A 21,931-nucleotide genomic window follows, 5' to 3' on the forward strand; every position below is an offset into this window, starting at 1 on the left:
TCCAATCGGACCTGTAGTTCTGTAGATATAGCCCAATCTGTCAGATCTAGCCGAATTCTGCTAGAAAACGGTCACAATAGAAAAATCGCATATAATGTGACGTCACGTGACTCATGATAACGTCACGATGATGTCAATTATCGGCACACAACTTCAGATGCTGGTCTAAGTGTGTGCCAAGTTTAAAGTCAATCGGATTGATTTTAGTGCCCAAAGTGCCTTCCACTGTGAAAACGTGTACAAATGCTCTGGGCGATGGCTGAAAAAGAAGAAAAAAAAAAGAAAAAAAAAAAAAGAAAAAAAAAAAAACTTTAACGAAAACAAAGGCTGTTTCGGCAAAAGTGCCGAAACAGCCAATAAAAGATTTCCATCTCATCAAATGAAGCCAATTGAAAATCTTTCGTTAAGAGCTCCAAGGCAATACAGAAAACGAGACGGGAAAACGAATATTGCTTCTAGGTATGAGAAAGTTGTGAGAAATGTCACCAAGGTTGCAGATGCCAGTGTAAGTGTTGAAAAGCATGCCGTTAATGTGCTATCTCAGTCTACCTCTAGAGAAAGTCAGGTTTGCAGATTACTAATGAACAGATACTGGAGCAAAGCCCTACAAGATCACTGCTATGCCTCATCTAGTAGTACTAGTGGTAATAGTTTGCAACGATTCATCAATTTTTGTATTACAAAGTTCTGATGTGTTTCTCATGTTATACTGCACATTTATATGCATGCACACTGCACGTTTTGTTAAATTCCAAGTTCCCAAGATTATGTTGTTCAGGTTATTAGGTTATTAATATTATTGTCTGTTCATTATTCAGCACGTTATTCCCAAGAAAGTTCAGAAAGATTTCCATATACGGATAATGCTCGACATCCTGTGCACAAACCCCATGAGAAAGGTCTAAAAAAGTGTTTTCTTAGTACATGCTTCAATATTTTCTCTGCTAAATTCATCTGTTTAGGCCATGTCTTTGCTTTCCGAGGGTTAAGTCACAGCAGTTACTGTCTGTATATGGAAATCTTACCGAAAATTCAAACTTTTTGTCCAACAGGCTTCCTTAGCAATGTAAACATAAGGCAAATACCTTTCCAAGTGTGTGACAACAAGTCCAGTTTTGTGATTGGCCATTTTTTGTTCAGAATTTCCCAGCGTCTTACTTGGCCAATAAAACGTTCAACGTGAATCCGCAGTGATGCAATATCAAAGTTTTGATGACACTCAAACTGATCAAACTGATCCTTAGAATTAAGTGGGGGTTTGTTGAGAACGGCACCTTTTTTTATGCAGAGGTCAAAAATGTTGAACCCCTTGTCAGTAAGTACAGTACTGCCTTCATAAACTGGTTTCATGACTTTTTCTTCAATTTCTGTTAACATTGAGTCAGTTATTGAACCTGGGTAACGGTTACTAAAAAAAGTGCCTGAACCATTTGCAGTAATTGCAACAAGCGATTTGCATGTGGCTGCATATTTGTAGTCTGAAAAATTCATACCATTCAGCTGATAGTCACTAAAGTTTTCATGCTTAAATTCGGTGCAATCAAGTATCAATGACGTGTCTCCATACCCTGCCCCTTTGAATACCTTTGGCATTTGTGACTGAATGAAGTATTTTGAAGGGCACAAATCAATCTGATCCAAAACTGCGGGGATAAATAATGTCCATGCCTCAACTATGCGACTTACAGTTTTTTCTGAGAACCCAAACAAGTATGATGCAACGTTTTGTGTCATGCCTTGTCTCCATATAGTAAGCAAGCACAAAAGTTCATTTTGCTTATCTAACCTGCGGTTTAAAGAGAAACACCCAGGATAAACAATCGCACTTGAGTATGGCTCTAAAACTCTGTACAAAGTATCAAATTCTTCTACAGTTAGTCCAGTCATTTCTGAGAATTTGATTTTATTTTCAGATAATGTCTTATACGATACATGTACCTTCCGCTCAATGTTGCATTTTTCATTTGGGATATTGTCTTGAACAGTGTGGTACTCATTTTCACAAATGGATTCTTGAACTGTTTTTTGTTCTTGCAATTTCTGCTCCAGCTGATGCTTTTCCCTTTCCAATTGCTCAATGTCAGAAATCCTTGACTTCAGTTTTTCATTTTCACTGAAAAGCTTTCTTTCCAGTCTTGATTTGCATTTTACTGGTGCAACAGTCGCTTGGTTGCTACGATCGATTGGCGCTGGTCTGGGAGTAGCAGGCAGTTTTTTCAGTCGTTTTGCTCTTAAAAGTTTGGCCTAAATTTTCTTTTTCCTATCTTTTCGGGGTGTTTTTACCAGCCTATCTTCCAAAGCATTAATCACGTTATCTGGAACAGCAATGTCTGGTATATGATCATGTGAGACCCTCTGTCCTCCAGTCCAGTGGGAAGCACAGCAGTATGCCTTACTCCAGTTGACATCATCTGTACGTAGAGCACTAGCATATTGCTTTTGAATATGGATGTCTGGAGGAACCCGGTAGGCCTTCACTGATGGTCTGGTTTTGTAGTTGTTCGTGCACAGTGCTTGGCAGCTGTTCCAGTGGCATTTCATGTCATCAGAAGCCTCCATTCTGTCAAAAAGTAAAACACATCCATACATATTCACTTTCTAATTAAGTGGGTTTTGTTCTCTGGACTGCAGCTCTGCACGCGTACACGATGGACTGTTAATAATTAATATAACATGTTAATATCTTGCACTGCGCAATAAATGTACGTGACTACCGCCTACCAGCATTTTACTTACAGTTACACTACCACTGTGGCATGACACTTAATGACAGGGCCGGCAATTCTTTGCCGGCGGCCCGGCAGCTTGGAAAGCTTTAGCCCCATAAATGTGGCCTATTTACTGGACTGCCTCCGTAAACATAGGCCACACATCCACATGTACAAAATCGTGTCGACTTTGCCAAATTTAGATTTTCACATTTAGGCTTAGTTTGTAGGATTTTTTTGCTTTAGAAGCATACTCACCCTCTTTATAGGCTAGTCAGAAAGTGCTGCCTTTTTCAGATGTCTAATTTTTGTGAAATTTCATGTTGAAATTTTGATACGCAAACGTGTAAAAATGAATCTGGAAATTTCACGAAAAATATACATTTGAAAAAGGCAGCACTTTCTGATTAGCCTATATAGAGGGTGAGAATGCTTCTAAAGCAAAAAAAAAAACCTACAAAGTAAGCCTAAATGTGAAAATCAAAATTTGGCAAAGTCGACACGATTTTTGTACATGTGGATGTGTGGCCTTTGTTTACGGAGGCAGTCCAGTAAATAGGCCACATTTATGGGCCAAGAAAACTTATGACATGCCCACTATTCCTACCTAAGTGTTGAGTACTTGGGTTCGGAACTACTCTTGGAAACCAGTTCACTTGACAAAACTTCGACAGAATATGACTGAAAGGTCTAAAACTCATTTCGTTGGACTTACATGTTTACGTTACACGCCGGTCTAACAGTCGGTCTAGCCGTCCGTGGTTCGTCGCCATATTGACAAATTTCCGCGAAGCGCCTTCATCGTCAGTATTTAGTTATTTTGTGACAGAGGCTACAGTGTACTCCATATGGATGGCGGCCATCTTGGATATTTCAAAATGGCCGCCAATTTGGACCTATTTTGCATAATAACTTTGGACTTGAATGTCGTATGAAATCCATTTTGGTAGCAAACCCCATGTTTTCGATACCAAGGAATCTAAATAAAACACTGTTGAAGAGGTGTCCCGCATGGATATTTGAAGAGAGCAGCCATCTTGGATTTAATTTAAATAATACCATTGCAATCAAATGTCGTATGAAGTCCATTTTGGTGGCAACCCCCATGTTTTTGATACCAAGGAACTCAAGTAAATCATTATTGATGGGGTACTCCCAATAAATGGCAGCCATCTAGGATATTTAAAAGTGGCGGCCATTTTGGACCTATTTTGCATAATAATTTTGGACTCGAATGTCACAAGAAGTCCATTTTGGTGGCAAACCCTTTAATCAATGTACATGTACTCACAAAATGCATCACAAAAATAAATTAAAAAAAATAATGAATAAAGTTGCCTATTAAATAATGCCATCCATTTTTTATTTTAAAACACCTATACCACTTACATTAAAAACATTTATTTATTAAATCCATGCACAAAGAAGACTCATCATCAATATACTGAACAAAGGGATCTGTAAGAAAATCATTAGGTTGCTTATTTTCAAGAAATCTATCAGAAAATGGCAAGTAAAACATTACATTTCTTAACTGTTAAGCCGTTGTCCTTTTTGGATGGCACTTATAAGCATCCATACTTAAATACTAGCAAAGTTGTCTATAGATGGCGTTTTTTTATTACATTTAATGCATTGTTATTGGGCAAAAGTTTGCAGTCGTATGACTGCTAGAGCATGAAGAGTGGCCACAATTGCATGCAGATATCAAGGTGAGTTTGACATTCCTCTAAAAAATTTTCAGGAAGCAAGTTCATAGCACATTATAAACATGTCTATACTTCCAAATTTGAAGTCTGAATGGTTCATTTAGCCTTATTTCGCCTCAAAATTTACACAGGCATGACAGGTTTTATAAACTGTACGTCACTCTGTAATATAACGTGTAGAACCAGGTTAAGCACGCCTAAATTATTGCAGTCTTTTGTAAAACTGAATTAGTGGGTGAAAAGGATTACCAATACATGTTCTTGTAGTATCCACTTTTCTTCTGATTCTAGAATCATTTTATAATACACAAAGCCTGGGCAAAGAAGTATTGTAACACTCCAGTATAGTAAGGCTCATTAAATTATACAAAGTACGGAGGCATATAGTGTCCATTTATTCCATGATTTGGAAAAAAATAAATAGCTTCAAATAAGTTGCAATCAGCAATAGGAGGCTTTAGGCATTTAAATTAAATCTATCTAGTTACTATAACAAACTTTTTTTTTGATACCACATGGTGTCTAATAAAAACGAGCACTCAAAGCCCCCTCTCTTTCATAACTTAAAAAAAAAAAACATCACAAATATCGACACATGTTTAGCACTTCATCAGCTTTTCAACATAAAAAAAAACATTTCCAATCGGGACAGAGCACCAAGGTAAATATCAGTTTGACTTCCGGTTACCGGGTAACTACCTACCCTAGTTCGGCAGCCCCTACTCTAATTTCTTTTGAGGAATATTGTCAAGAAAAATATCAAGAACTACATTTTACCCTTGACTTCACACAGACACCTCCATAATTATGATCGTACAAAACAAAAAGTGCCAGAAACAAACAAAAAAATTCCTACCCACCTACCCTATTTTCAAATGCCCTGTAATCGGAAGCAGAAGTATTTTTGGGGGCCTAAACATCTAAGAAGTTAACCAAACAGTTCTTTCAGGACTACCGGTACGATCGCTTCCAAAAGGAAAAATAACAATTTTTGCAAAAATAACTTTAAAAAGAAGCAAATAAAGAAAGATTAAAACTTTAAAGAAAGCAAAACGACCCTTGATCACCCCAAACTCCATTACATTTCTAACAAATGATTATTGAGACCATGGACAGATTGAAAAAATTAGCACTTATTTTTGCATTGTCAATAACTCAAGTTTATTTCTACCAAATTAAAAAGATTTTTTCATTAGTGAAAAGCTAGTGAACCGTACTGTACACGTATGTTTTAATACCTGTGAGGTATTTTTTCAAAGCTGTGAAAAAAGGGGGTTGAGGGTTTGGCTTTTTCACCTTGTTTGTTTATTAAAATAATAGAGTATGTAGCATAATTTTTTTTTTATTCTCACTCGGTCACTTTCTCGTTGACTAACCCTGTATGCATGATGGCACAAATAAACTATGCATATCATAAATATTAGAAATTAGTTATGTTAAACATGTGCTACCTTTTCAGATGGCATTCAACAGAGAACCCCCATCAAAGAGGCCAACAACAGACTTCCATTTATGCCTTCTTTGTCAAAGGGCGACAACGACACAACTTGTGAACACACACTACAGATCCTTCAAGGTCTCAGCGTTTGAAACACTTCTAAGCTGTGTACACAAAAAAGCCAACTATGGAAGCCCTGAATTTGTAAACATTGAGAAGCGACTCCATGGAGTCACAGGAGATGATCTGAGAGTTAAAGGTGCTTCATGGCACAGAGACTGCTACACGAATGCTGTAAGTCACCTTGATCGGGAGGAAAAAAGAAGCAAGTTGGCATTAAATTCACATGACACGACAATCCTAACGCATCGAAGACGGGGAAGGCCCTGTTCTTCAAGTAGATGTACATCACCAAGCACTGCAGAATCTTCCAAGCTCACACGTTCAAGGACTCCAGTATTTGACAAAAGCAAGTGTTTCTTTTGTCAACCCACATCTGCAAGTGAGGAGGAGCTACCGGTAGATGCACCAGAAAACCTTCATAAATGTGTCACCACTTCCATGGGTAAAAAGATCCATAATATCGTAGGCAACAGTGGGAACACAGTATGGGAGGTCAGGCTGACAGATGTACTCTCTTCCGGTGATCTACTCTCACTCGATATTATGTATCACCATTCATGCTTCACAAGAAACTGGGAAAGATATATTCAACGCCCTTGCCACAAAGCAAAGTCCATCAAAACAACATCACCAGAAGCAGAGCTTGCAGAAAACACTGCTTTCATTGCTGCAGAGGTAGAGTTTTTTGCCAGTGTGCAAGACAGCATTGACAAGGGACAGTTCGTGGATGTTTCTGAACTGCACAGTAACTACTCTGACACACTACAAAGATTTGGAATCACTGATTCCCGAATAGGACGTGAAGCATTGAAGGAGAAAGTTCAGGATAATGTCCCGAATGTCATAATAACTCCATCATATGGAAATAAGCCATCTCAAGCACACTCTTTGGATACAGGGAAAGCTGCAATAAATGCTGCAGCTGCTGATGCTCAGGATGTAGTTGCAGATCTTCAGTGCCTGTTCCAAGCTGCTAAAAAGCTTCGATCTGCGATAAAGACACAACTAAGTGATGACCCTTGGACATTTACAGGTTCACTGAAGGACAGTGCCGGTGTCACATGAAAATCCGACTCCTATGAAAATCGGACCCCTATTTCCCTATTATTGGTTGATCCCTCGCACGTGACAGGTCACTCTCCCGAAACGATCCTAAAAATAGCTTAGTATCGTACTCACGCGTGCGCAGTACTACCAATGAGTCCACATTTCATGGAGTCGGATATTCACGCTACACCGGACTGGGTATCCCTCAAGAGCTGCTGTTCTTCATCCTTTGGGTCTTACAAGGCACCAGAATAACAAACCAGGAGCAACGTGCCGCAAACCTTGAGAAATCTGCTAAAGTTATATGCCGGCAGATCATTCACAACTTCAAGTCTGATCGGCAAGTGACATACACTCCAGTAGCACCGAAAGCTGCCTTTCGTCAGACACACGAGACACCACAAGCTGTTGGACTTTCAGTTCACATTTACCACATGCATCGCAGCAAAAACGATGTTGACTCCCTGAATGCAGCTACAGTTGGTATTCCATATCAACGTGTGAATGCAATCACTACACAGATGGCCAACAATGCCATTGCAACCATGAACAAGTACGATGGTGTCTTCATTCCGCCTGCAGTTTGCAAAGGCATCCCTATCAGAGGCTCCTCTGATAACATTGACTTCAAGGTTGACACACCAGATGGTCGTGACACTTTTCATGGCACTGCAGTGTCCGTTTACCAACGTGTACCGCATGATTTCACTTGCGACACTGTTAGAGAGCCACTTACGTTAACAGGCGAGTTTACGGAATCCTTAAAGGATGTACCCTCAACAGTGGTTGAGCTCAAAGCCTGCAGAATCACTGGAAGTCCTAGACCATCAACAAGCCCTTGTTATGAGCAATACCAACTTGGTACTCATAAACACAAAGTACAATGTGCACAACAGCTAGACCTGTTATGGCTTCTGTTTCGTTGGTATGAGCGCCAAAAATCAGATGCCTGCTTCTTACTACCCGAGAAACCTTCCGATTGCATTTCTCAAGCAAATGCTGACAAGTCACGTACTGCTGAGAATGCTGATGAGAGCTCAATCGCCCAGAATGACCAAGGACAAAAAGAAACCCAGGCATGCAAACAACCTGTCCCAATATGGCGTGCATACAACTCGCAGATTTCTGAAGTGGACTCTGCTAATTGCCAGCTAGAGAGCATTCACAGCTTGCCAATAATCAATAATCCAGCCCATGAATGGTCAACAGTTGTCACCGTGCTAGAGACCCTCTACAAACTCAACTGCATCACATGCCCAAACAACCCTGGTCCTGCATGGTTACCCTAGATATGGATCTTTACAAGAGAGCAGTGAAGCTTGAATATCTCAGTGACCAGTACAAGGGAAAGTGGTGGCTGCTACCTGGTGCTTTTCACACCAGTCTCTGTGCTATCAGGTGCCTGGGAAAGACTGTTGAACACAGTGGTTTAGACCAAGCCTGGATTGCTTCCGATCTGTACAGTCAAGTGACAGTCAATCAGATCATATCTGGCAGTCATTATAATCGTGCTGTTGATGCCCACGAGGTTACACTCCAAGCATTGTTCGATCTGTGGATTGAAGCATTCTTCAAAGAGAAGCCTACAGTGCGGGAAGCTCTGGGTGTGACAGTAGACAGAATGGCTCAGGCACAGCGACTTAAAGATGCTGAACAAAGAAAGCTCAAAATCCAAGAGGCCCACCAAGAAATGCTGGTCACCATCGAAAGTATAAATCTCGAGAAACAGCTGGTCGACTTTGATAAGAGAAATGAGTCCTCTCTGATGTTCAAGTGGGTTCGGATGTACATGCGCCAGGTACAAACGTTGCTCAACTTCCATCGCTCCATCAAAGAACCACAATTTGAATTGTACTTGGCTTCACTCGAAGATCTGTGCACATATTTCTTTGCATACAACAGACATGACTATGCCCTGAACATCCTAGAATTCGTAGCACGCTCATATGCAGTCAAGAAAGATAAACCTGGTATCTGGAAAAGACTCACGACTGGAGAATTTGCAGTGACAAAGAACAGCACCCCATTCACCAGTATTGGTGTGGATCAAGCACAAGAACAGGAAAACAAGGTCCTCAAGGTTGAAGGAGGCTTACATGGAATCACAAACAAACCTGCCACACTCCTGAAGTATTGTCTGGCTGCCCCTGAACTTGGACGGCTGTCTCAGGAAACTAAAGAGATGTTCAACATATCACATAAATCGCCTGCACATGGCCGGGATCAACACCACCATTCGTCATCGACCAAATCTGCTCACCAGGAGAAAGCCATTTTGGCTTTGAAAGCAACCATCAAGCCCCACAAGGTTTTTAGCAACGGAGAAGAGCATCTCTACAACTTCATGACAAAGCAAGTTCTGAGGAAAGAAGCACAATCAAGTATTTTGAACTTAGAGGTGCGTGGACAAGAAGCGAAGTCGTTTTTCATAGAACAGAGAATACGTGGTGAAATTAATTTGTGGGAACCTATGACAAAGCTGAAGTTCTTAAACTGGAATGACCTCTGCAAGAAGATCATACTCAAGGGTAAAACTACAGAATTTCACCTGAAGTCCACTGCTACCCTTTTCTCACGGCTTTTGGTCATTGCCCAGTCAGGGCGTTCATTTGATCTGCAGGACGCAATCCCTGCGTATGAATTCAACAGCATTAATCCTATGCTTTTGAATCCAGCTGGTGATGTTTTGCCTTGTAAAAATAAAAGCAAACTCATCATGCTTCTGAAAAGCTGGTAAGTGATGATGTAGTCAACCAGTCTGTAAGTTCCCTTGGCAGCTGTAACAAAATTCTCATTATAGATGGAATGGCTGTTGTACAAGCGCTGATGCATGCTGGCAAGTTTAAGACATGCAAGGATTTGGGCGAAAGTATGGTTAAATATGTTGATGCTGAACTAAAGAAGTACAAAGCTGGGAGAGTGGTCTTTGACAACTACAACAAGCAGATATCAATAAAGGATGATATCAGATATTCATCTACTTCTTGCAGAGATTTAATTGTTGATGAAAGCACTCCAATCAGAGATGCTGCAAAATTTCTGGCAAGCAAGAAAACAAAAGATGGGCTGACATTGTTTCTTGCTGACAAGCTAGTCCAATTCTGCAAGGAGCCCTTTGTAACTGCAACACGGAAGAGTGTCCTGGCTAATTCCACTTAACACTGTGCAACCACCAGTGTGAGTACACACGAGGAGGCAGATACCCTCATGATGCTGCATGCCCTTGAAATTGTTCATGCAGATCCTAGCAATGAAGTGGACTTCTTCACCCAGGACGCTGACTGGTGGGTTTTCTTATTGCGCAGACTCACTGAACTAGGTCCAAACACAGGAATTCTCACAGGTACAAGTGCAAAACGCAGACGGGTACAGCTCAAACGTATACATGATAAGCTTGGTCCACAAGTAGCTGCAGCATTACCAGGCTTTCATGCAATAACCGGATCAGACACCACTGGCAAAATCCGAGGCATAGAACTGCTGTGCAATTTTGAACTGCTGTGATGCTACTAGGGTTTGGCGAGATTCCCCTATCACTGACTAGTTTCCCCAGAAAAATTACTTCTGTCTGAAGCTATTGGCATTTTTTGCTTTTATGTTATGATTTCGGAACCTTGCTAAGATAGATATGAGGTTTCGTACCGATCCCTCAAAGTCTCTACCCAGAATAATGATGTCATCTAGATATGCAAGGACCTCTTTCCAAGTAAGTCCTTTAAGTTTGAGGGTTATTGCGCGCTGAAATGTGGCCGGGGCGTTGCATAGCCCGAACGGCATGCTGGTAGTGAAAGCCGTTTTATAAATGTCATTTTCATCAAGTTCAATTTGGTAGTATCCGCTACTCATATCTAGAGTGCTGAAAAACTTGGTGCCTTCGAGTATGTCTAAGCATTCATCAATAATTGGCAGAGGGAAAGCGTCTTTGACAGTTACACTGCTTAGAGCTCGATAATCAATGCAATAGCGGACCTTCCCATCTTTTGTCCTAATTAGTACAGGGGAAGAGGCCCAGTCTGAAGATGAGGGTTTGATCACACGTGTTGCTAGCAAGGCATCTAGATGGACCTTTTCATCTTGTTCGAACCCCAAAGGCGTTCTTCTCATCTTTTGCTTTTTGGGTTTTGCATCCCCGGTATTAATTGGATGTTTTATCGAGGAGAATCTCCCTAAATCCATGTCATCTCTTGAAAACACATCACCGAATTCAGTAAGAACATTGGCTAGTGTGTTTGATTGATCAGGGTTTAAATTTTTGCTAGCAGTTAGCCAAAGTTCAACATGTAAATGTAAATCTTGTATCTGTCGTACAGTAATTTCCTGGCTTTCGCCATTTGACTGGCATTGTCGATATTCTCAAGGTCTGGAGGGACATCTGTTGAATGTTCATTATCTGATATAACTTCATCGATTTCTTCAGCCCTACCAATAAAGTGTCCCCCTTTAAGGTGTATATATCGATTACTATCGTTCCGCAGAGTTACGAAAGGACCTGTTTTGGTTGTATGCAAGTGTTTTGTGTTATCCTTCAAGGAGACCAGACTGTAAGGTATACTCAAACCTTTATGAACAAGCTCAGGCGCATGAATCATATAGAGCTTGTCGGAATCGTGACCAAATTTAACTTCTGCGCTAACCAGTGAATTAGGAGGGACAACAATTTTCCTTTTCAGTTCAACTCTTTGTACGGAATAAAGTTGATCTTGATTCTTTCGCATATCTTCATGTATCAGTTTACCATTGAAAATAACAGCATCGTTTGACAAATCAATTCTGGCATTGTTTGCTTTTATAAAGTCCAACCCAAGAATGAATTCATCTGCAATCGGTGCAACTAGGATATCCCATTGGTAATCAATGCCTCCTATTTCTTGTGGTAGTCTTGGGACTCTGGCGGCGATCACATTACTGGACTTTTCAGCACCTCTGAGTAAGACCTTTTCTGTCGTCTTCAGTGGTGGGCTTAATTTTTTCGCCAATCCCTCACTTATTATAGACACTTGAGTAGCGGTATCAATAATTGCATGAGTGGGGACTCCTTGTATTTTAATTGGTATTACAGACTAATCCCATTATAATTGGATGATACCTGCACCTCCCTTAACTGGATCCCCAAGTTGTTTTGTTGGGAATTATTCTCTCCAAGCACATTTGTTCTAGTAAGACCCTTTGGTTACAGCCGGACGGCGGTCAACACGACCGGCTTCTAACAGTTTAAAGGTCGCGCCTTACTTGTGGGAGATGGTGATCGTGATCTTATTCTCCTGTCTGGACAATCCCGAGCAAAATGGCCTGCCTGATTACAATTAAAGCAAATGACCTGTGATGGTGAACCAGCTCGTGCCCGAGCCGATGGACTTGAGCCACGCGCCGGTGAGTTTGAGTTTCGAGGAGGCGGGGACTTTAAAAGCTGGGAATTCGGTGGTTTAATTGGCAGACATGTACCGTCTTTTGGCGTGTTATCTCCGGAAACCATTCTGGAACCTGTCGAATTACTACAGGTATGTGGATTCCTTATGTATGAAAGGATTTCATGCATGTTTTGGTTGATTTCAGACCCGTCCAGAGTATCATCTACTTTGTCTTTGCCCGTCTGGTTTATTTGAACCCGTTGGACAGATAGGACATTTACGGGATATTGATCAGAAAAGGAAACATTCCTCACCCTAGCTCTACCGGAGCGCGACAAACGTTGATGGTTGTGTGCTGCCGTTTGCGTGAACTTAACAGCTTCATTGAGTGTTTTAGGGTCGCGATGCAGTGCTAATTCTGCTCCGTCAACATTGCTGCATCCTTTAAGGAACGCTTGTCGAGCAAGAGTTTCGAACACGTCCGTGTTCGCAGTCGGAAAGGCGCGAGTGGCAATCTGCCGCACTCGCTGCCCAAACTCCTCAAGAGACTTGTCGTCCTTTTGTCGGATTGCAGCTAATTCTGCCGTTTGTATTTTGGGTCCTTCACTTTTTCGAACATTTTCTTGCCAAGCATAGCAATTGGCAGCACTCAGTCATCACTTCAAATTTTATTATGAGCGCATGGAAGTCATTTTTTCCATCATAGGGGAGCAACTGAAATGGTTGATGCTCGTGTAGAGGCCATGTTGCGGCTTGAGGGGGTTGTGGATGCAGGCATGGCAGTGTGTTGTAAAGGATTTGCATGGCTTGAAATCCCAAGGCTTTGAGTTTTGTTTTGCCCAGGTAATTGATTAAGATTCTGTTCTGATGGTGTTTGCCCGGGATCGAACAATGTCTTTTGTTCTGCTTGACCGCTTGGTTTTTGAGAGGGGAGTTTTTCAGATCCCGAATGCCTGGGAGCGAGCAATGGCTTTTGTTCTGATCGATCACCCTGCTCTGATTTATTTTGTTGAATCGAACCGAGAATGTGCGTTGGCAAAGGAGGGGCCTTTTCTCCTATGACATTAAGGGTAGTGTCACTGTGTGTAAGCTCTACACCAAAAAATTGACGAGGTGACACTAGTAGGATGCTTTCCCCTTCATTTTATTATTCGGCCCATAAATAGGCAGGTGAAACTGAAAATAAATTACAAGTACATACATTTAATTACATAAAAGAAATAAGGACAATTACACACCAAAGTACAATATTTAAACACAGTGACAGTTAAACAATATGTTCACAATAATGAAACAGTTAATTCGAGCACAGTTTTCAGAGTTTCACAGGTTCAGATAGATACAGCATCTTCATAAAGTTTAGAGTCATAAACGATTCGATTTGAATATAACTCACAAATCGTATGCGGGGCCAACACCCGTCGCTACACACAATGGACGGGCATCAGGAATTTATGCAGTTTACTGGAGTATACAAAGGTTTTCTGGGTTCCCAGCAGCATTCTGGTGCTGTAAAAACAAGCATAAATTAACAGATAACAGCACTAAGCACTACGTTCAATCAATATCGTAATTGGTAAACCAAAAACCACGCGTGCACAAGCACACGTACATGTACATGTTAGTACCTACATTAATGACCTTTTGCAACTTAATACACTGATATCAAGTAAGCCAGAATTCACAGATAAACACTCAAAAAATAGGAAAATGTCACAATGTGAAATATAAATTAAAGTGCAGAAAATAAGGACGAAACTTACAGTCTTCACAGCTTTCGGCGAAGCTTAAATACCCATACTACACGTGATAAGCGTATTCTGCCATGCCATTGGTGGCCATGTGACATGACATTCCATGCAAAGTAGGCAAAGATGAATAATAATATATTAAGACGACACAAGACCACATGCAAGACATACTATTCAAATTAAGTGAATCTGAATTGTAAATTAAGCCACATAAAAGAACCAGACGATGAACGTTCCATTCAAATTACATTGATTAGCTTATCAATATTCAAATACTTATCAGCAACGATAACACTACCCCTTGAATGACATTCAACCAAGACATACAATTATATTATACATCATAACCACAAGTGTCTATACAATCATACATTATCATTATCCTTTATAACCACGAGACTTATACAATCATTAATCTTATACAATATAACTGCGGAAATTAATACAATTATAAATAGTCTTACACAGTATAATCGCTGATTCAAAATCACAATCACCGTCCAACATGTAACTTGACATTTCACCAATCTACGCAAATCGACATTAACCACTAGTGAGGGGGTTACAATTCATGCAACATCAAACTATAAATTAAACTTATAACTTTAATGGAATTACAAAAATAGTCATCAGGAAATACATGTAATCTTGCAATATTATTTGCAGAAGTCTAGTGGGTTGTCTTTACAATACTTGTACATTTATATGCAGCGAGCAAATGCATACAAATATGTTCTCATCTTCAATCTTAATCTGATGTACATGTACATTAAATATCATCAATTGGTGAATTCTATTCATAGAATGACGAATCTACAATTCAAGAGGAACCCGACCCTTCTAATAAAATCACTTTGGTGATGGGACGTACAAGTTCTGTAGCTCGAGTCTTCAATTTTACTGACCTACCTTTAGCCCCATAAATGTGGCCTATTTACTGGACTGCCTCCGTAAACATAGGCCAAACGTCCACATGTACAAAAACGTGTCACACTTTGCCAAATTTTGATTTTCGCATTGAGGCTTATTATTTAGGTTTTTTTGCTTTAGAAGCATACTCACTCTCTTAATAGGCTAATCAGAATTTTTTTTTTGGTGAAATTTCCAGATTCATTTTATAAGTTTGCGTATCAAAATTTCAACATGAAATTTCAAAAAAAAGAAGACCTAACCAGACCATCTCGACCATAGTTTACATCCTTAACAAGGGCGAGAGGCCACAGGTTCCTAGGAGTCATTTCCTCTGAAACCAGCACTAAGTCACCAACAGCAATGTTATTAGCTGGATTCACCCATTTAGTTCGTCTCTGTAATTCTGGCAAATAAAACTTAAGCCACTTTCGCCAAAATTGATTAGCCAAATGCTGAACATGTCTTCAACGACTACGCAAATGCCCATGACTAAACCTACCAGGCGGATAACTGGAACTGTTTCTCAAGAGCAATAAGTGATGAGGTGTTATAACGGCAGGGTCACTGGGATCATCATTCACCTTGGTCAACGGTCGCCCATTAACAATGGCCTCCACTTCACAAAATACAGTATCCACAATTTCGTCAGTTAATCTAACTGTTCTGGGAAGTACAGCCACCATGACTCTCTTGACTACACCAACCAAACGTTCCCAAACTCCCCCAAAGTGGGAAGCTTTGGGTGGATTAAAACGCCATACTATACTTTGTTTAACAGCATAAGCATTGATAATCTTCTGTGACAACTCCTTCATGCTACTTTTCAATTCGGCTCGACCACCAACAAAATTAGTACCATTATCTGAGTAAATGATCTCTCGGTGGCCCCGACGGGCTATAAAACGCCTAAGACCAATCAGGAACGACTCTGTATCTAAGGCATCTAGTTTCTAATATGGATGGCTCTAGTGTAAATAAACAACCATAGCGTTTGAACTCAGATCTCCCATACTTGACATAAAATGGTCCAAATACATCAATACCAATAAATAAAAATGGTTGTTTACCAGCCTGTACACGTTCTTTGGGCAAATCAGCCATGAGCTGCTGACATGGTTTAGAACAGAGACGCTTACATGTTACACATGCCTTAATAACCCTTTTGATGAGAGGTCTTGCTCTGGTAATCCAAAATGCTCCCCTAATCATACTTAGTACCCATTCTACACCCACATGGGCGAGACCATGTACGTCGTTTACAATTGACCTTGCAATAACATGATTCCCTGAGACAATAAACTGATTCTTAACCTTATTGTCTTCGTTCACACGGCCACTCTTTCTCAGCAAACCTTGATCATCTAGGTAAGAGCTTTCAAGGAACTTGAAGCTTTGACAAAATGCCCCTTTTTTAATATACTAATTTCGGGAGCAAATGATTGCAATTGAGCCTTGCGGACAATAATTTCCCCTGCATGACGAATTTCTTTGACATTTAGTTGACCTGTTAGCTTGCGCTTTATCAGAAACTCTAGAAATCTCAACCACCATGCTAAAGCTCGCTTCATCCTGTACCAAGAGGAATAATGATGCATTACTTGATCAATAGAATCATTCTCTACAACTCGGTTTAACTGGCATACATAACCCTCATCTACAACATCAGGAATTTCCGTGGTAACGGCGCCGAAAGCTGCAATTGAAGTCTTACGGACCTCTGGATCATCATTCGTCAAATCTACTGGTTTTCTATCACCCACATCTCAATCATGTTTTTACTTGTGCAGAATGTCTGGACCATGGAACCATTTGTCATCTGACTTCAAGCATGACTGTGGTCTCGTCACAAGATCAGCTGGATTAGACTTGCTGTGAATATGATGCCACTGATTTGAATCGGTCAACTCTCTGATGAGACCAACTCTATTACCAACAAAAACATGAAACCTCCTACTATCATAACTGATGTATTTCAACACAATTTCAGAATCTGTCCAGAAATTTGAACAAGTGATGTCTAAATCTAACTCACGTCTCAACAATGCATCAACTTTAACTGCTAAAACTGCGGCTTGCAATTCCAAGCGTGGTATGGTACACTGCTTCATCGGTGTAACTTTATTCTTGCTAATGATCAACTGGACATGCACCATTCCATGTTTGTTAACACACCTGATGTAACTAAAACAACCATACGCTTTGGAGCTGGCATCTGAAAAAAGGATGGAACTCAATAAAGGCATCATCAAATTCACGTGGTTTGACACACCGAGGAATTTTCAGCTGCTTCATAGCATGACATGACTGCACCCAGGAATACCAGGCATCTTCAAGTTGTGATGGAACTGCTTCTTTCTAAGACAATTTATCAGCTGTAGCTTTTTGGAACAGAAGTTTACTGGCAAGTACAACAGGACCTAATAGACCGAGAGGGTCGAATATGGATGACACGGCACTCAACATTTTCCTACTGGTGATAGGACTCTCTTTGTCACGCCCGACTTCGAAGAAGAACTCATCTGTAGATACCTTCCACTTTATACCCAGAGCTCGACTTTCACACAAAGGACCAAAAGTACGAACTTCCTCCGCCACGCAATCTTCGGCCACTTCACTCAACAATTCCTCATCATCCACAACAAACTTCTTCAAACTGAATCCCCCATTACGCAGGGCCTTTGGAGTTTCCTTGATAACAGTCTTTGCAGCAGTCTTCGAAGACACCGAGCTAAGACAGTCATCGACATAAAATGACTTATTCACAGTGTACCTAACCAAGGGGTGAACATTTGGAGTATCAATAACTGTACGACTGAGAGCGTAGGTCGAACTTGAGGCGCACCAAGCACCCCCGAACAAGTGGGAAGCCATTCTGTAGTATTTCAAGAGACCATCACTGTACCACAAAGACCTAAGTGCATCTCTATCTCCGGGTGGTATTTTCACCTGGTTGTACATGGTTTCGATGTCGGCCTGAATCGCTATGCTGTGCTGTCTGAAACAAAACTGGCAATAACTTGTTGATAAGATCAGGACCCTGTAGACAACGCTCGTTGAGGGACTTTCCCTTGAATTTACAAGCACAATCGTAAACAACTCTGAGCTTGTCGGGCTTCTTGTCGGTTACCACTGCATGATGTGGAAGATACCAAATCCTCTCACCTGTCATGATCTCGTCTGGGGGAACTCTCTCGGCATAACCCTTATGCAGTAGCTTGTCGATCTCTGCTTTGTACTTACGATATAAGACCACCCTCAACCAACCGCTTGTCTAGTGAATCTAACCTGGACTTGGCCACGACGAAGTTGTTCGGCAAGGACTCCTCTCTGTCTATCAAGGGTATGGGGAGTTCGTAGTGCCCATTAATCTTCCGATGTTCCCGGTCCCACAGCTTTATCACAGACTTATCTTCCTCCGACCACGAAGAACACTCCAAGCCCTCGTTTTCTATCTTCCACAACTTAGAGACATCATCAATGGGTAGAAATTAGACACTACCTTACGACTGACTCTGCCAACTGGTGACCAACCATTCACACACCACCCAAACAATGTACGGACTGCAAATGGTTGCTCGGGACTGCCGCGTCGCACCTCCAATGGTACAAGAGCTTCTGCATTATCCTGACCAATAAGTAAATCAACAATCACACCATCATGTTCATAAGCAGGCATTGGACTGATGTCACTGAAATGAGTAAAAAGTGCAATGTTCACGGATGCACTTTTCACAGGTATGTTATCAACTACACAAACATTATCCATCTGTAAAATCTCCCCTGTTTCTGAACTAAGTGACAAATCAACAACTTTAGACTGATGAACACCTGACTTGTTCAATGTACTAGGCTGAAACTGTGAAGGTCTCCCTTGCAATCCCAATCTTTCTACTAGAGCCCGAGAGCAGAATGTGTTACTTGAACCACTATCCAATAAAGCGAATACCCTGCATGAACTGTAAATCATCACTTGAACAATAGGCATGTAGGTTTCCTTATCAGTAAATTTGCTTACATTGGACACCTTAGATTCAACTGGGGCATTGTCAGGACAGTGAATGTACATTGTATGTTTTCTGCCGCAACCTTGTACACCAAAAACTGATCGTTTACCACAATTCTCAGAACTGTGAGAAGCGAGGAGGCAATTATGACAAAGATAGTTGACAATTACAATATTTAACCTATCCTTGGGATTCATCGCTTTAAACTTATCACAGTGCCACAATCGATGGGGTTGGCTACACAATACGCAAGGTGGTCCAGGTTTAGCATATGACTTGGTGATTGAATGCTGACCTGACCTACGACTATATCCTGACTGAGACCGAGTTGACACAGACGAATTAAGTGAGACTCCCTGACCAGTATTTTAGTTCCTATCAAAACGTTTGGGATGCATGTTACCGTAGACCGGATCATTAACTTCACGTGCACAATTACCTACGAATTCAACCAGGTCTCTAAATCCAGGATAATGCTCCGTAACCTTAACTGACTTCAAGGCGGACTTTTTCCACTTCATCTGAACATAGCTGGGTAATCTGCCTACTATCTCAAGGATGACGGACTGTGATTTAACCTCGTTCAGAGTATTTAACTGCCCAAGTGTGAGCAAAGCAGTTTTCAAGTCATCTGCTAACTGTTGTTTTTCTTGTGAGGACCGTAATTGTTTACCGGATTTAAGTTACTTAACCAAACGATCTGTTACAAGATGTTTATTTTCGAACCGACTATCTAAAATAAAACGTGCTTTGGAATAGCCGCTGGACCCTCCAACTAACTGACAACCCCTAATAGCTTCCTTAGCAGAGACAGATGTATACTGCATGAGCCTAGCTAATTTGAGATCACTATCCTCACATACTCTATCAACATTGACTTCAAATGCTCTAAGGAATTGATGATAATGCAAAGGGCTGCCATCAAATACTTGCAGCTCAACCTTAGGTAAATTTAACAAATCCAAGAATTCTTCCCGAGATAAATCCCCATATATATGTTCCTGATTTGTGTGTACTTAAGCATTATCATGATCAATTTCAACCTTTATATCCTTAGAAATACCCTTAGTCGAGTCAAGGACGGATATGTATACGTGTTGTTCCTTATAAAAATAAGTTTCACTAGCATCTACATCATCATCATCAACAAGCAATGAATGATATTCAACATGTACAAAAAACGTGTCGACTTTGCCAAATTTTGATTTTCACATTTAGGCTTACTTTGTAGGTTTTTTTTGCTTTAGAAGCATTCTCACCCTCTATATAGGCTAATCAGAAAGTGCTGCCTTTTTCAGATGTTTAATTTTTGTGAAATTTCATGTTGAAATTTTGATACGCAAACGTGTGCAAATGTATCCGGAAATTTCACGAAAAATGGAATCATCTGAAAAAGGCAGCATTTTCTGATTACCCTATATAGAGGGTGAGAATGCTTCTAAAGCAAAAAAAATCTACAAAGTAAGCCTAAATGTGAAAATCAAAATTTGGCAAAGTCGACACATTTTTTGTACATGTGGATGTGTGGCCTATGTTTACGGAGGCAGTCCAGTAAATAGGCCACATTTATGGGGCTATGTGTAAGCGTGACACCGAAAAATTGACGAGGTGACACTAGTAGGATGTTTTCCCCTTCATTTTATTACTCGGCCCATAAATAGGCAGGTGAAACTGAAAATAAATTATAAGTAAATACATTTAATTACATAAACAAAATAAGAACAATTACACACCAAAGTACAATATTTAAACAAAGTGACAATTAAACAATATTTTCACAATAAATGAAACAGTTAATTCGAACACAGTGTTCAGAGTTTCACAGGTTCAGATAGATACAGCATCTTCATAAAGTTTAGAGTCATAAACGACTCGATTTGAATATAACTCACAAATCGTGTGCAGGGCCAACAGGAATTTATGCAGTTTACTGGAGTATACAGAGGTTTTCTGGGTTCACAGCGGCATTCTGGTGCTGTAAATACAAGCATAAATTAACAGATAACAGCACTAAACACTACGTTTAATCAATATCGTAATTGGTAAACCAAAAACCACACGTGCACAAGCACACGTACATGTACATTTTAGTACCTACATGAATGACCTTTTGCAACTAAATACACCGATATAAAGTCAAGTAAGCCAGAATTCACGGATAAACACTCACAAAATAGGATAATGTCACAATGTGAAATGCCCCGAATTACATAAATATAAATTACTGTGCAGAAAATATGGACGAAACTTACAGTCTTTACAGCTTTCGGCGAACTGACGAAGACTGAAGCGTATTGGAAATTCCCACGCTTAAATACCCATACTACACGTGAATAGCGTATTCTGCCATGCCATTGGTGGAGCAATGCCATCTGACGTGACATTCCATGCAAATTAGGCAAAGACGAATAATAATATATTAAGACGACAAAAAACCACATGCAAGACATACTATTCAAATTAAGTCAATCTGAGTTGTAAATTAAGCCACATAAAAGAACCAGACGATGAACGTTCCATTCAAATTACGTCGCTGATAACAGGAAGCATCTATTAATTTGTCCCCAGTCGTTACTGTTTTTGCGTGCAATTCTTCTTGGGACCCGGTTTTTAGCATACTTGAAATCTTTTCTTCAAGGTTTTTGTTTTGGGCACATAGTTTTTCTACGGCTTCAGTCATGGCTCCCATGGATGATTTTAGGGTACTGACAACTGTGACAGTGTTATTTTCTACAACCTTTGACAAGACACCAATATTATGTTTCGTTAAAATGTCGATGCTGTGAATCATTTTGTCTAGTTTATCTTCCTTTCCCTGTTCCGCTTGGCCAAATGGAGAGGTGATATCTGGATCAAGGAATGAGATTAAGTCTTTTTTCACTAGTTCGTGG

General features: G+C 40.4%; 1 pseudogene; it reads right to left on the reverse strand.

Moving 5' to 3' along the window:
• Window positions 1-933: 933 nt before the first annotated feature.
• Window positions 934-2,559, reverse strand: LOC119733115 (annotated as a pseudogene).
• Between the last annotated feature and the right edge of the window lie 19,372 nt (window positions 2,560-21,931).

Source organism: Patiria miniata, unplaced genomic scaffold (genome assembly GCF_015706575.1).
Source record: "Patiria miniata isolate m_02_andy unplaced genomic scaffold, ASM1570657v1 HiC_scaffold_25, whole genome shotgun sequence".
In the NCBI taxonomy this organism is placed as follows: Eukaryota; Metazoa; Echinodermata; class Asteroidea; order Valvatida; family Asterinidae; genus Patiria; species Patiria miniata.